Source organism: Xiphophorus couchianus, chromosome 4 (genome assembly GCF_001444195.1).
Source record: "Xiphophorus couchianus chromosome 4, X_couchianus-1.0, whole genome shotgun sequence".
Lineage (NCBI taxonomy): Eukaryota > Metazoa > Chordata > Actinopteri > Cyprinodontiformes > Poeciliidae > Xiphophorus > Xiphophorus couchianus.
The window spans coordinates 8,509,503-8,522,424 of record NC_040231.1 but is presented as its reverse complement, the minus strand read 5'-3'; the positions used below and the strand labels follow the sequence as shown (position 1 = coordinate 8,522,424).

Here is a 12,922-nt window from a genome sequence, read left to right as displayed (position 1 = left end):
TTAATTTAGTCTATTTTTTTTCCAAGTGTGTTGACAGACAATGAATCTGACCAAACATTCCCAACATCAACTTCTACAACTCACCAAAACTACAGTACATAAACTGAAACTTGAAGACAGATGCAATTTCTCAAACTTTGTGTCTTGACTTTATCTCTTCCTCTCTTCACAAAGACATTTAATCATCAAGATATGATTTAGTCACTTTTAAACAATAATGATCACAGGAAGCAGCGTCATTTGGGGACGAGGTAATCAATCAGATGCTCATTCAGCTTTAATTCATGTAGATGCACACCTAATACTCATTACAAAGATGCAATTTCCAGCCAGTCAACATAGATTAATGGGGGACCATCTCTCCTAGTGTTTTTCTGTGCTGTGCCATGCCTGCAGCAGGATAGATGGCTTTCATAGAGACAGAAGTGGTCCGTGGGCTCATTTGTCCAACAGACATGCTTATGACGAACTGGCTGGCTGACAGCATATTCATGAGACAGCAATCAAAATGACACAAAGCAGAGTTTTGCTTTGGTAATTTTATTGTTTAGTGTGACATATGAACAGAATTACACACATGAATGCTTCAATTCAAAGAAAGGATATTAATCTGCAAGTTGAAGCAACTTCTTTCCAATAATTATTGACTGGATAAAACCTCAAATGATCTGTGCATTTTACATACAAATAAAGATCAGCTGAAGCTTCAAATTAGTTTTTTGGTTCAATCCCACAACACCCTTGAATATTTCTGGGAACTCTGCCACTTTAACAAAGTTAGTTCTTCCCACAGATATCTGCTGTGTCCAGTAAATATATTGCTAATTTGCAAATAAATGCACAACACAACTAACATTAACATTTTTTATAACATTTCTGCATCAGTTATTATTATGCTTTTCAAAAACCTTGCCAAAATAAAAAAAAACATTATTTAAGCAAATCCGGTTTCAAAAATCCAAATTCTTATTTATTTCGTCAAACTTTTTGAAGGGTTAAAAAGCTGGGCACGTTTTTTTTGTTTAATGCTTTTTCTTTCTACATAAAAACCACATGACATTTTTCATCTGTACAGATTTGGAAAAACATAAAATGCGGCTGTAAATTATAAAATGTTTCCCATCTCAAATATCAACATCACTTAAGACAAAGAAAGTAAACATTTTCTTGGCGTGTGTGTTTTAATGTATGAACAAATATTCTCCTTGTTTCGGTTCTCTGTACTATATAGTGCATAAAAAGTTCTTTACAAATAGACAACTAACAACATTATTTTATGTTGAAAGCCCAGTGATAAACAATAATGAACTACTATGAGAAACAGCTTAAAAAATTATTTATAAGTTTAATTAAACAGAAAATGTATAATCATCTGCCAACATAAAAAAAATTCAACAACTTAGTGTTTAATTTAATAGTTTTTTAACTCTTATTAGTATTTAAGCTGTGTATTTCTTGAGGTATTTATATTGTTTGCTTTATTACAGTACAAGCTAATGCTATCGGAAAATAAGCTAATCAGACTCAAAGTTTGAAACTAATTTCCCAGTGCTATCCCTTCTGTTTGCGTTCCCATGTCTCCCCATCTCATGGTATAAAATGCAGCTAGCAGTCACCCCTATTATGATCAGAGCCACCTGGATTTATTTTGATTTATTTTATTTTTTTAGCAGCAGAATTGTCAGAAAGAGAAAAATAAAGTGTACGGAGTGATTGCTCCTTGCATTTTCCCCTAGACCATCTGGCAGTTATTTTGTGTTACTGTAAGCTTTAGACTGTGCAAGAACATTTTAAGGGGAAAAGCGGAAAATAGCATGCTAAATTATGTCTGCACTGTTAGGATGGAAACAAAAAGGCCTACATTTTTATGCATCTAAAATTATTTTGATTCTTTTTTTTACTAATATTTTGATCACAAAGTCTAACAACAGCAAACTGTAAAACGTCTTCTAATATTGAAGGATACTGGAAGCATACTAATGATTGGTTTGACTGCAAATACAATTCATCATGTAAAACGTGTATTTACTTGATGTGTAAAATTAATACACCATTGTTTTACTGTAACAATATATTGGGGTAGTTTTTCTTATTCCTCCTTTTTGAGAACTACAATGATGCAAAATAAAGATGTCTTTTTAAGTGTCAAACTGCACATTCTAGTGGTAGCTGTGTGTAAAATGTTTTAAATTGAGAAATATTTCATGTTTGCAATTTTTGTCTCAATAATTACAAGTGATATCCAACATAACATGTCAGAACACTTCGAAATATACATTACACTGTTTGTTGTACAATTGTAAATAAGTTGGCAGAGAAAAACATTTACATTCGTGTCTCTGTTTCCAGGTTTTTGTAAAACATCATCACCCGCTGACAGCCATGGAGCGAGAAAGGACAGTGGAGCAAACAGAAAATAAACTCTTCAGTTAGAAACCCAGATGGCAAGTAGAACAATTGACAGTTGTTTAACTTGAATGAAAACCTGTGGGCTGAAATAGTGAATTTTCTGTGCCAATCTGATTTCTCTGAGATCCACTGCTGCTTGGGGCGATGCTGAGGGAGCATTACTGTGGGATGGGCAGCCTTCCTGGGGAGTTCTGGTTGGTTGGAGTTACCTGCGCTGCCCTGGGCTATGCCACCGACTGTGGCTTGGAGCAGAACCAGTGCCCACAGCCGCCCTCCCTTTCCTCTCCCTAATATCCTCCTCGTCCCTCAGCTTGCCCAGCCATCCATCCTGCATTAATTAGGTTTGGTGCTGGAATCCCTCTCTCACGGTGCACGCTCATGTCCAACCACCAGCCGGAAAAAAAACATAAAAGAAAAAAAAAAATACAATCATGTTTAACACAACAATTATGATAATTGAAGCAGAGCACTCAGCTGACGGAATAAGCAGATCTGATTAAGGGCCCCCTCTGCATGATCAAATATTAATCTGCTGTGTCTTCTCTCTGACCTGGCTTGGAACATAAGAGGTTCTTATGGTCTTATGCATTAACAGATTTGCACTGGCTCAACTCATAGCATCTAATAATATTAGACGTGCAAGTCAGAGCACTGAAGTCCTCCAGGAGCAGAATCCACTTACAATAAAACTAAATAAAAATAGCAAGGGTAATTATCAGCCTAAGCTTTATGACAAGTCAATTACCCTAAAGTACTATTGACAGTAAATACCTCCAAGTCAAAATTCTCAGCACCACCTGTTGGATTGGACGATATTCACAAGCCGTGGTAAACCCTTCTGGAGGTTTTGTTTCCGAAATCTGTAGTGGAAACTAGTAGAGACACACACACAGATACACGCCCACACACTTAACCCTGTAAAAATTAGAGGTATACTTTATTATTCATATCACCCTTTATTCCTGAGCAACATAAATTTTTAATACTGATAAAGTAACTGGACAAAGGTGAGGCTAAAAATTTTTTTAAAGGATATTTCTTTTTTTTTTTCAATAAGTATCTGATCCAAAGCTCATCACCACGGAGAAACTGTGCATTTTCTTTTCTACCCCACGATTTGATCATTTGTGTTATGTTACTAAATATATGTTACAAATTCTTGATAATGTTCTAATAATTACATGACAGAAAGTACCAAAATGCCTAAATCAATTAGCATACAATTTCTTTTTCCTCTGAAGTAAGTTCAAATGTTCTGGTTTTGTTATACAACAAAACAATCAAACATGTCTGACAATTATTTCTGATAGCAAATTTCAAAGAGTTGCAGATTTTACGGTTTTCAAGTAAAAAAAGAAAAGAAATGAAAATTAAGATTTTCAACATTTTTGGAAAACAGTTGTATAAAATAATTTTTTATCTTTAATCTAAAACTGAGGTTTTACAAACTTTTAGCGTTGTTTTGTATAATCCCAACACTTTGTTGTAATACATTCCCACATTTATTTTTATTAATAACATATTAAATTGTTTCACATGATGCCTCTGGAGATCTCTGGGTTCATCAGATTTAACTTCTGTCCAGAAAACAGAGCAAGCAATAAACAACATGGCTATGAACCAGACGGCAACTGGCAGTTTAAAGGAGATTACAGAGATATTAAATCAACACAAATACCCAGTAATTAATGCCCCAAAACAGCTTGGAAGAATGATTGGATTATGAATCTGGATTACATCTCGGAGCTTTCAATGTGGAAAGCCACAACGTCTGAGGGCCGGCGGGGTTAGTCCGGTTGACCTAATCTACTTACAGAGCATATTTAACTCCATATGATTTATGCACAACATGCGGCTTACTCTGAAGTCAAGCCTTAATTCGGAACATATTGTTTATTATTTTGGTCCGCTTTATTTCCATTTGAAAGTCAAATGGTTGAACTGGGAGATGCGCAGTGTGTAAGGGGCAAGGAATGTGCAGCCCACTAATGCAAACCACCGGATCCCTTAAATAACATTAATGTATACAGTGCGGCACATATAAGCTTTAAATTGCACAACACTGGACAAGCAGTGTTGGGAGCAGAGTGAGGATTGTTAAACTGAAGCATCTTAAACTAAATTATAGAGGCTTCAAGCCAGGTATACAGTTTACTTTCTATGTGGCGATGGAAAGTATGTAGCAACAAACCCCACAAAAAAACATAAGGGCATTTATTTTAGTTAAACTGATGTAACAAAAGATACTTTTTGCAGTTCAGAATTTAGGAAGCTCAAGATAAGCGATCATGTCTATATTTTGCAGATTTTTATCACTACATTTCCTAAATAAAGCACAATAATCCACTGACGCCATGAGTTTTAATTTAGAGCACAGTTCTGTGAAACAAGTCTAAGAGTGCTCGTGAGAATGACCCTTGTTGACTAATATGAGATTAACCCAGATGCTTTCCACTCAAATAAAAACACACTTATGGCTACTGTAGATTCATAGAAGTACAACTGATAACACACTGAAACTTGTGTAACACATATTATATATACGTATATACAGTAGTTACTTTCCACAGCAAACTGAACACACACACACCTACAAGAGGAGATTGCAGAAACATTGTTGGAAGAAAGTGAAGATCTTGTAAGCGCAGTACCTGTATTTATGTATTTATTTATCATTGAGATACATTACAGTTTATCTATTTTTCTCATGTGAAGTGCATGTCTGATTTGTTGCGTTCAAAAGTTTGCCATGGAAGCAAATGATCCTAAAAAAGTCATGTAAGGCACAGCTTAATTTACTCAGCTAACTTTAGCCTGACCCATACTTTTGAAGAGCAGCCGATGCAATTCCTAAAAACAAACTTAGTAATCAGAAGCTGCACAGATTATCCAGACCTGATTGGTTTTGGGTTTTTTAAAGCATGTTTAAGAAGAACAACGCTCTGTTCCAATCAGGAATCCAGTATTTTATATTTTATACATTCTAGCACTGTCTTTTGTTAAGCTGAACATTTCCACACTAAAAAAGTTGGATTCTTTACTTTTCATGAATGACAATAAAATGGACAAAACAACAATCCAATTCTTATTTCAACCAAAAGCAAGTCAGAAAGAGATAATCCTTCTACTACTAATAATAATAACTATGGCATTATAACTATGTTCTCTACTTCTCTGTATTTTGCTCTATGCATCATATTCACTGCTTATAGGTATGATTAAATATAATATTTTAGTAATAAAACACGACAATGCAGATGTGTGTTATATTACAAAGGAAGGGATGTAATATAACACACAGATTTATAAGATTTGTTCTTATAAAAGAACAAATCTTTTATAATCTCATATCTAACTATAACTTAGACATCTGAGGGACTTTTCAGATTTGCATGGTATTAACACTCAGATGTCACAAACTGACCCACACTGCAGTGACCACAGCTTATCTGTGTGCCAAGTTATCAGAAATCCTTCCTCAACACTCCTGGAGAAGTGACAGCTCCAAGGCAGTGATTATTTCCGCAACTATGTGTGAGTCCAAGTGCAGAAAAAGCTGCTTCTCTGCTGTTTAACTGTTGTGTTCTCATCTATACAATTGGATTATAGAAGTATCCTTCTACGTAATTCCTAACAGTTCCCAAAGATTTAATATGCAACCGGAATTTGTACCACGCAGCCGTTTGGAACCTCATGATTTGCAACTTGTGACCTTCGGTTTGAAAACATAGAACATCGTAATGTTTCTGGACAGGGCTGAATAACTGTCTTATGTGTGTGTTATGAAGACTTTTCTAAAAAAAAACAACAACAAAAAAAACCTGCCATAATTTAAGGAAATTTAACAACAATAAATTGCATTAATAAGTGTAAAATCTAGAAGCTGATTTTTTTTTTCAAAATTATTAAACACTTTACAAAACAAAATTAAAGAGCCTTGCATCTGATAAGAGATATTTGTAAAATTTAGCTTTTATTTCACGTATTTATTTTTGTCTGAGCTTGGGAATTGTCCCTAGGAATTATTTCCATTTTTCTATAATTGTCCTGAAAAAATATTTATAAAAAAGTTTCTGTTAAACGGTGGGTCTGGTTGCTTTACGCTGCTGGCGTCGATTTGGTTTAAAAACATGTTTGAAAAAAAAAAGGATGTTCCATCTGTTTCATTTTTTTTTTTACAAACTCAAAGGTGATTTTATTTGATGATTCCAATTTTTAAAAGTGCACACTAACAGCAGTCTTATGCAGAATATCCTGCAACACCCTACACAATGTAAACAAGTCATTTTTAACACACACCATTTTATTATTTATAAAAATAATCCATTATTAAATGGATTATTTTAAACATTGCTATTTTTAGGACCTTTACACAAAACAGAAGTATTTTAAAATATAAATTCAATACCAATAATAACAATAATATCCATGTTTCTATGTTACATTTGAAATTCTGCAAACAGTAGAGGTGTGCTGCTACAAGTAGTTAAGGTTTACTTCCAGCTTGGCGCACACGAAGCCCAGGCAGGTGCACACAGCCCACCGTGTGGTATCAGGTATCCCCCTTGGCCTAGGCCTCTCCCATTTGTCATGGTGAATGAGTGGTCTGCCTGACTGCACTTTCTCATTCCATTTCCTCCCGGGCTGCGCTGAGGCCCTACCACCCACTGTACGCTGCCATTTCTTTAACGCCTTTTCCATTCACATGAAGTGTGGGCAATAACGCTTTTTCACATTCCTCCTTTTCAAAACCTCACATGCTACGGTCTCCCACCTCAGCCCACCAACTAGCAACCCCCCACACCCCAAAGCACACTGTACAAACACAAAAATACATTGTTGATTGTCACACATGAAAAACGTATTAACTAATAATAATAATAATAATAATAATGATAATGATAATAAGATAACAACTCCCCTAAAAAAACAACATAAAAAGATACAAATATTTAAACATGAATTGTGATAGTGCTACCATCACTTTAATTAGAAACAACAGTCACCAGTTAGAAGCCCGTAAGCTTAATTATTAACCTGTCACCTCTCAGGCAGTTTAAAAACAAAGATGTTAACACTCTTACCCACATCTGTCCATTTTAGCTGTGCTATTTGGCTGAGCCATCCAACCCATGCGCTAGAAGCCCGAACACTGAATCCACTGGTTCTTCTGCAGCTGAACGACACAACAGGGAATAAAAAACATTCTCTGATCTCGCTCAACGAATGAGAAAAAAAAAAAAAAAAAAAAAGGAGTCTGAGCACAAGCCATGCTAATTGTTGATTACCCTAAATCTTATCCTTAAAAAAAAAAAAAATCAATTTTCTTCTTTGAAAAACAAAGCCAAAACTTATTCACTTATCATTAACGTGGTGCAGGAAATACGTTTTTTTTTCTTCTTATAATAGCGTGTTGCATGTTGGTGGGAGGCCGCCACAGCAGTGTCTAGATTCAGTGTAGTTCAGCTGCAGTGTGAAGAGATTGTAGCACCATCTGCTGGAAGTAGTATACATAAAGAATCAAATGATGCAGGCTGGAGTTTTAAGTTTTAAGAATCTCATGTGAATTGTTTTCTCTTGGGTTTTAAATGAAGTCGTCATTTATGTTTTTGTAATATACGGTGGATAAAAACACCAATGTAACTGGAAAAGACAGAAAAGGGTTACCCATCCTGTTACATCACCAAATTGCAAAGGTAAAAGTTCATGAAGCCTTCTTACATCACATTCATAGCTTCAACTACAAGACATATAAACAGCTTTTTCTGCTCTTCGGTGAATCCTTTGGACAACTAATAATGGGTTAATCAGGCTGATTGCACATTCATCACTGCGATCTGTTTCTTTCACTTTTTTTTTTTTTTTTGTCCTGACAAGGGGAAGTGTGTTTTACTTGGGAAATGAAATATTTAGTGACCTGCTCCTTTTGCCCCTTTTGCTGAAGACCGGGGCCTTACAGCTGAGTAAACAGCAGAGCAGAACTGCTTAGTGGACAGGTAATGGCTAGCACCCATCTTCCCCCCGAGCACTGACCAGTAAAATAACCCTCAGTCCAAATGTGAAACGTAAACATTTACTCTAATTTTTCTCTCAAATATAACTGGAAAATAATTGGGATAACATCACTTTTTTTACATTCTTGATTAAAACTTGTAGTAAAGGAAGGATAAATCTTTGAAGGAAACAGAAGAGTTAATGAGATGTTTCTTTTTTCTTCTGAATGCTACACTGATATTGTTATTTCTCCCATTCAACTGCAGCTTTTATCAAGTTTTTAAGTTCTTTACATTAAGCACGCTTTATGTTCAGTGTTATTTATCAGTGCTTCACTACCCTGAATGTTGTTTACAGTGTTGTAAAAAAGTCTTTGTCACAAAATAGATTTTTTGTCACACTTAATTGTTTCAAATGAAACTGATTTTCATTTCAGACAAAGATCAAATTTATTAAGTAGAAATAGTTACCCAAATGCACCTGGACATGTGTGTAAAATATTTCTGTGCTCCATAATAAATCACTCAATAATGTTTTGGTTTTAATTGTTGATTTATTTATTTTTTCTAGCTACACCCAGCAAAAGCATTACTTTCTTGAAGGTGTGAGTCCTGTTACTGCTTGCATAAAATTAAGGTGGTATTTCAAAGGTCTGATTTGCTTCTTCAGGAACTGGGTGACTTGCTGCAAGAGACACGACCATATATTCTGCTCTCTACTGGAAAGGTTCATAAGAAAATGTCTCACTGGCACTGCATAGTTCATGATCTTCTCTATCTCTGAATAGCAAAAATCAAACGGAAGATTTTTGAATTGCCTTTTCAGAAGTAATGAAATGTGGTTAAACCACAGCACCATGGCCTGAAATATATCGTTCATATGCCAAATCTTTCAATGGCTGACTCACACAATTCTATAAGCAGAAGTGGCCAAAATTCCTGCACAGTAACGTTAAAAACTCATTACCTGTCATTCCAAACATTTATTTGCAGTAGCTGTGACCAGGAATGGCAAAACTAGCTATTAAGGGGCAACCCTTTTTTTATATAACATAAATGATATGTTGTTTGAATATCATTGGAAACTATATTTTGTATTTACTCAGATTATCTTTCTCAGACATCAAAATTTCTGTAAGAATCTGAAACATTCAAATGTGACACAAAAGTGAAGTTCGTCAAAGAAGGCCAAAGAAGAGGGAAGGCCTGTCACATAGTAGGATTTAGGAGATTGTAGACTCCTGGACGAGAGCTAGTTGTGTTGGCCTAATCAACAAGTTTTCTTTTTACATGCAAATTACAGTGATAATTTGCTTACACATCTGTCCGTTTGTAGGCTTTCCTGATCTTGAAAGACAATGTTTTTGAAGACATGTTTGTACTGGACCTTTCTTAGAAATTAATTTTTAAAATTGACTTCCTTCACCCATCCACGAAAAAATTACTGAAAACATTAAGGACAAGCATGTCAGATCTGTAGATGGCGATGTAACACACTGACTGAAATACATGAAAAACAAACAGGGTGAGAAGTCAGATGTGTTTTGGGTAGGCTATCGTTGCAATGTTTTCTGATAAGGTGACCAAACTTGTTCATCTTTGTGAGCAGAGCTCCGCTTAGGTTGGCGAGAGGCTGGACTTGGGTTGCTAGGTAAAGGTAAAGTGCTCACTTATTGCAACTTCATAATCAGGAGGTTTTGGAAACAGCTTGTTTTCTAGACAGCTTGTTAACGCCAAGACAACAGAACATTCACTTATTGCCAAAACCCTGCTGTATTTTGTTTGGACTGTTTCTAGAAGTCATAGAGACCCGAATGCAAGTTCAAAAATATACAGAAAGAGAGTTTTCCATAACAGGCCCACATAATCATACCACACAAAGTACTGATTGTCTTTTGCAGACAAAACAACCAAAAAGTAAACCACAATCAAAGACAAAATTGCCTTTAATCACCATCGAAACACCTGCGTACTGACAGAAACTAAGGATTGATGGAGATAGATCGTGTGTGCCTGATCAAGGTCTATTGAATTCTGAGTCTCACGCCCCATCTTCAAATGACCAGTCAGCACTAATGCACCCATATCGTGTCTATAAGTGTGAATTGATTTATATTGCCGCAAAGCATTCCCAAGACATTGAAAGAGCACCATTGGAACCCAATACCAATTATATATGTTTGTTTGTGCGGAAATGGCCACTCAGTACAGCGGATCAATGTGGGCCATCAAAGGTCAGTGCAACACATTTCTACTGAAAAGTTAGTGTGCCATGCAGCGGCTTGCCCTGACTGCGGAGGAGGTGCAGTAAAGAGGAACAGGAAGATGAAATAGGTTTCTAACTTGTGGAAAGCTCCACACCTACTTTTTAATACACTAGCTCAGATGTGCTTAAGTCTCCTAAAGGCATCTCGTTGAATCATTACAGTGAATGGAAGGAAAGCTGTCCATATCCAAGGCTAACCGGGGTTTAAAAGTGAGAAAGCCGAGACCCTCTCTGAGGGAACAGAGTCTGTCGATATTGATATGTAAATCTAATTAAAGACCATATTAATTACCTGGGCCAGAATGAATATTGAATCTAACATCTGGCTAACCTGTTGAGAGAGTATACTCTTACGCAAGCATGCTTATAGATTGCTCTCTTTTATTTTTTCTCCCTTTTACTGCACATGTCTCTGAGGACCTCTTGAATCCATATTAATTTCCTCTCTTGCAGTTATGCTGGACAGGGTATGAGCTGTGCTATTTCACTTTTAATCTCTCAGTAATTTAGTAATGTGTAAACAAATTATGCCGCAATATTAATGTAATTGGTTCTTGGAGCTGTTCAGAAAAATCAATGTGTTTGCAGAGGATGCAGTAAATCGCAATGGGTTATTATAATCATGTGTCAAGGGCTGATTATGTTATGAAACTAAGAAGTAGATGGCAGTCACAGGTCAATACGACTCAGCTTCATAAAATCTATGCCTCTCAATTCATTAACGTGAAAGGAGTCAACGAGCTCTGTCTTCATTTCCTTCCTTTTCCCCAGTTGACTGGCGGCTTCCTGCGTATGGCTATGGTTTTCACAAGGTAAATAAAGAAGGAATATAATATCAGACCATAATGTCTGAGATATTTTTGAAAAAAGTGTACTACATTGTTTATAGCTTACTATTAATGTAGTGTTCACAAACACACAGATAACTTTCATCCACAGTGACTACTCTTGTCTTCAGACCTTAAAAATGTCAAGACTTTTAAGGTCCTGTTGTGCTTCACCAGTGATGAGTTTTTGCAATTTCAGTGTTACTATGACATCTAAGTTTTACATTTGTCACACATATGGGGACACATGTGTGCCCCATATGTCTTATTTGAATCATTCCATGGTTGTGATTTAGGACGTTACTAAAACTTAAAAAGAATCGAAATAGCGGTTAATGTGTCAGGCTTTATATTTATTCAGAAGAATGATTTCTTGTTGTTGTGTTGTGTTTCTTCTGAAACACTATATAAAAGCAGCTCCTTTTAGGACAGAGTTTTCTTTCCATGTGTTTGCTTCGATCAGTGGTTCCCAAAGATTTTCTGGGGCCCCCTATGGATTACAATAAAATCATTCCCAAAAAAGAAACAAAAATCAACTGGGCACACACACCGTTCAACCAGACATGAAACTATATACATATTTTGTTTTCAAACTCCACTGAAGTTTATTTCACACTTCAGGTTGAAACAAAACACACTACAGACCATGCCTACAGTGCAACACTTTTGTGTAACTGTTTTTCTTTTTTTTTATTCATCCATTCTGCTCCCAGCGACCGCCCGCAATGGCACTGCGCCTCCCCCAGGGGGTGCGCTCCACACTTTGGGAACCACTGGCTTTGACTTCTATATTTGCTCTGATTTTGAAGAACTTCTGGTTGGTTTACCTGCATTATTTGCCATCACCTGGACCGAAAACTCCCAAAAGATGAGCAGCTGACAGTTGATTCAGTCACGAAGGAAACAGTATCACAACAAGCAAGGAGTTGTATTTTTCCAGTTGAGTTGAGCCAAGCCTAATCCACCTATTGGATTTTGTTGCTCCAAGTCCTTTGTGTGAATTTATTGCTTTTTTGTTTTTACTTTTTGTTAAATTTTGTGTAAAATCCTTGCCAAGGTATGTTTTTTCTCCACACTTCAGCATCACCCGAAGCCTTTTAGAGCCTTTTTTCTTCATATGTAATTCATCCTTCATTGTTTCAAAGCATAAAAACACAGAAATATTAAACAACTTGAACAAAACAAACCTGACCCATCTGTCGTCCTGCCATATGGAATCATCTTCAGACCAGAACCACTGTTGTGTTGACATACATTCATGTTCACTAAAATAGATTGGATCTGACTGGCCAGAAGTATTTGAGAAAGAAAATTCCATACTTACAACAAATAAAGCAATGATTTTATCTAATAATTTGATATATGTGGTAAATTCTCAACAAGCAAGTTGAGCAGCCATAATCAACAAATTATGAAGTCTCTATTGA

General features: G+C 36.0%; 1 long non-coding RNA gene across 1 annotated transcript; it reads right to left on the bottom strand.

The window, feature by feature from the left end:
* Positions 1–521: 521 nt before the first annotated feature.
* LOC114142431 (uncharacterized) lies at positions 522–7,831 on the bottom strand. Its single transcript, XR_003595010.1, has 2 exons — positions 7,494–7,831; positions 522–3,281 (listed from the first exon to the last, which is right to left on the bottom strand). It is a non-coding gene; the product is annotated as an uncharacterized LOC114142431 (long non-coding RNA).
* Positions 7,832–12,922: the final 5,091 nt, after the last annotated feature.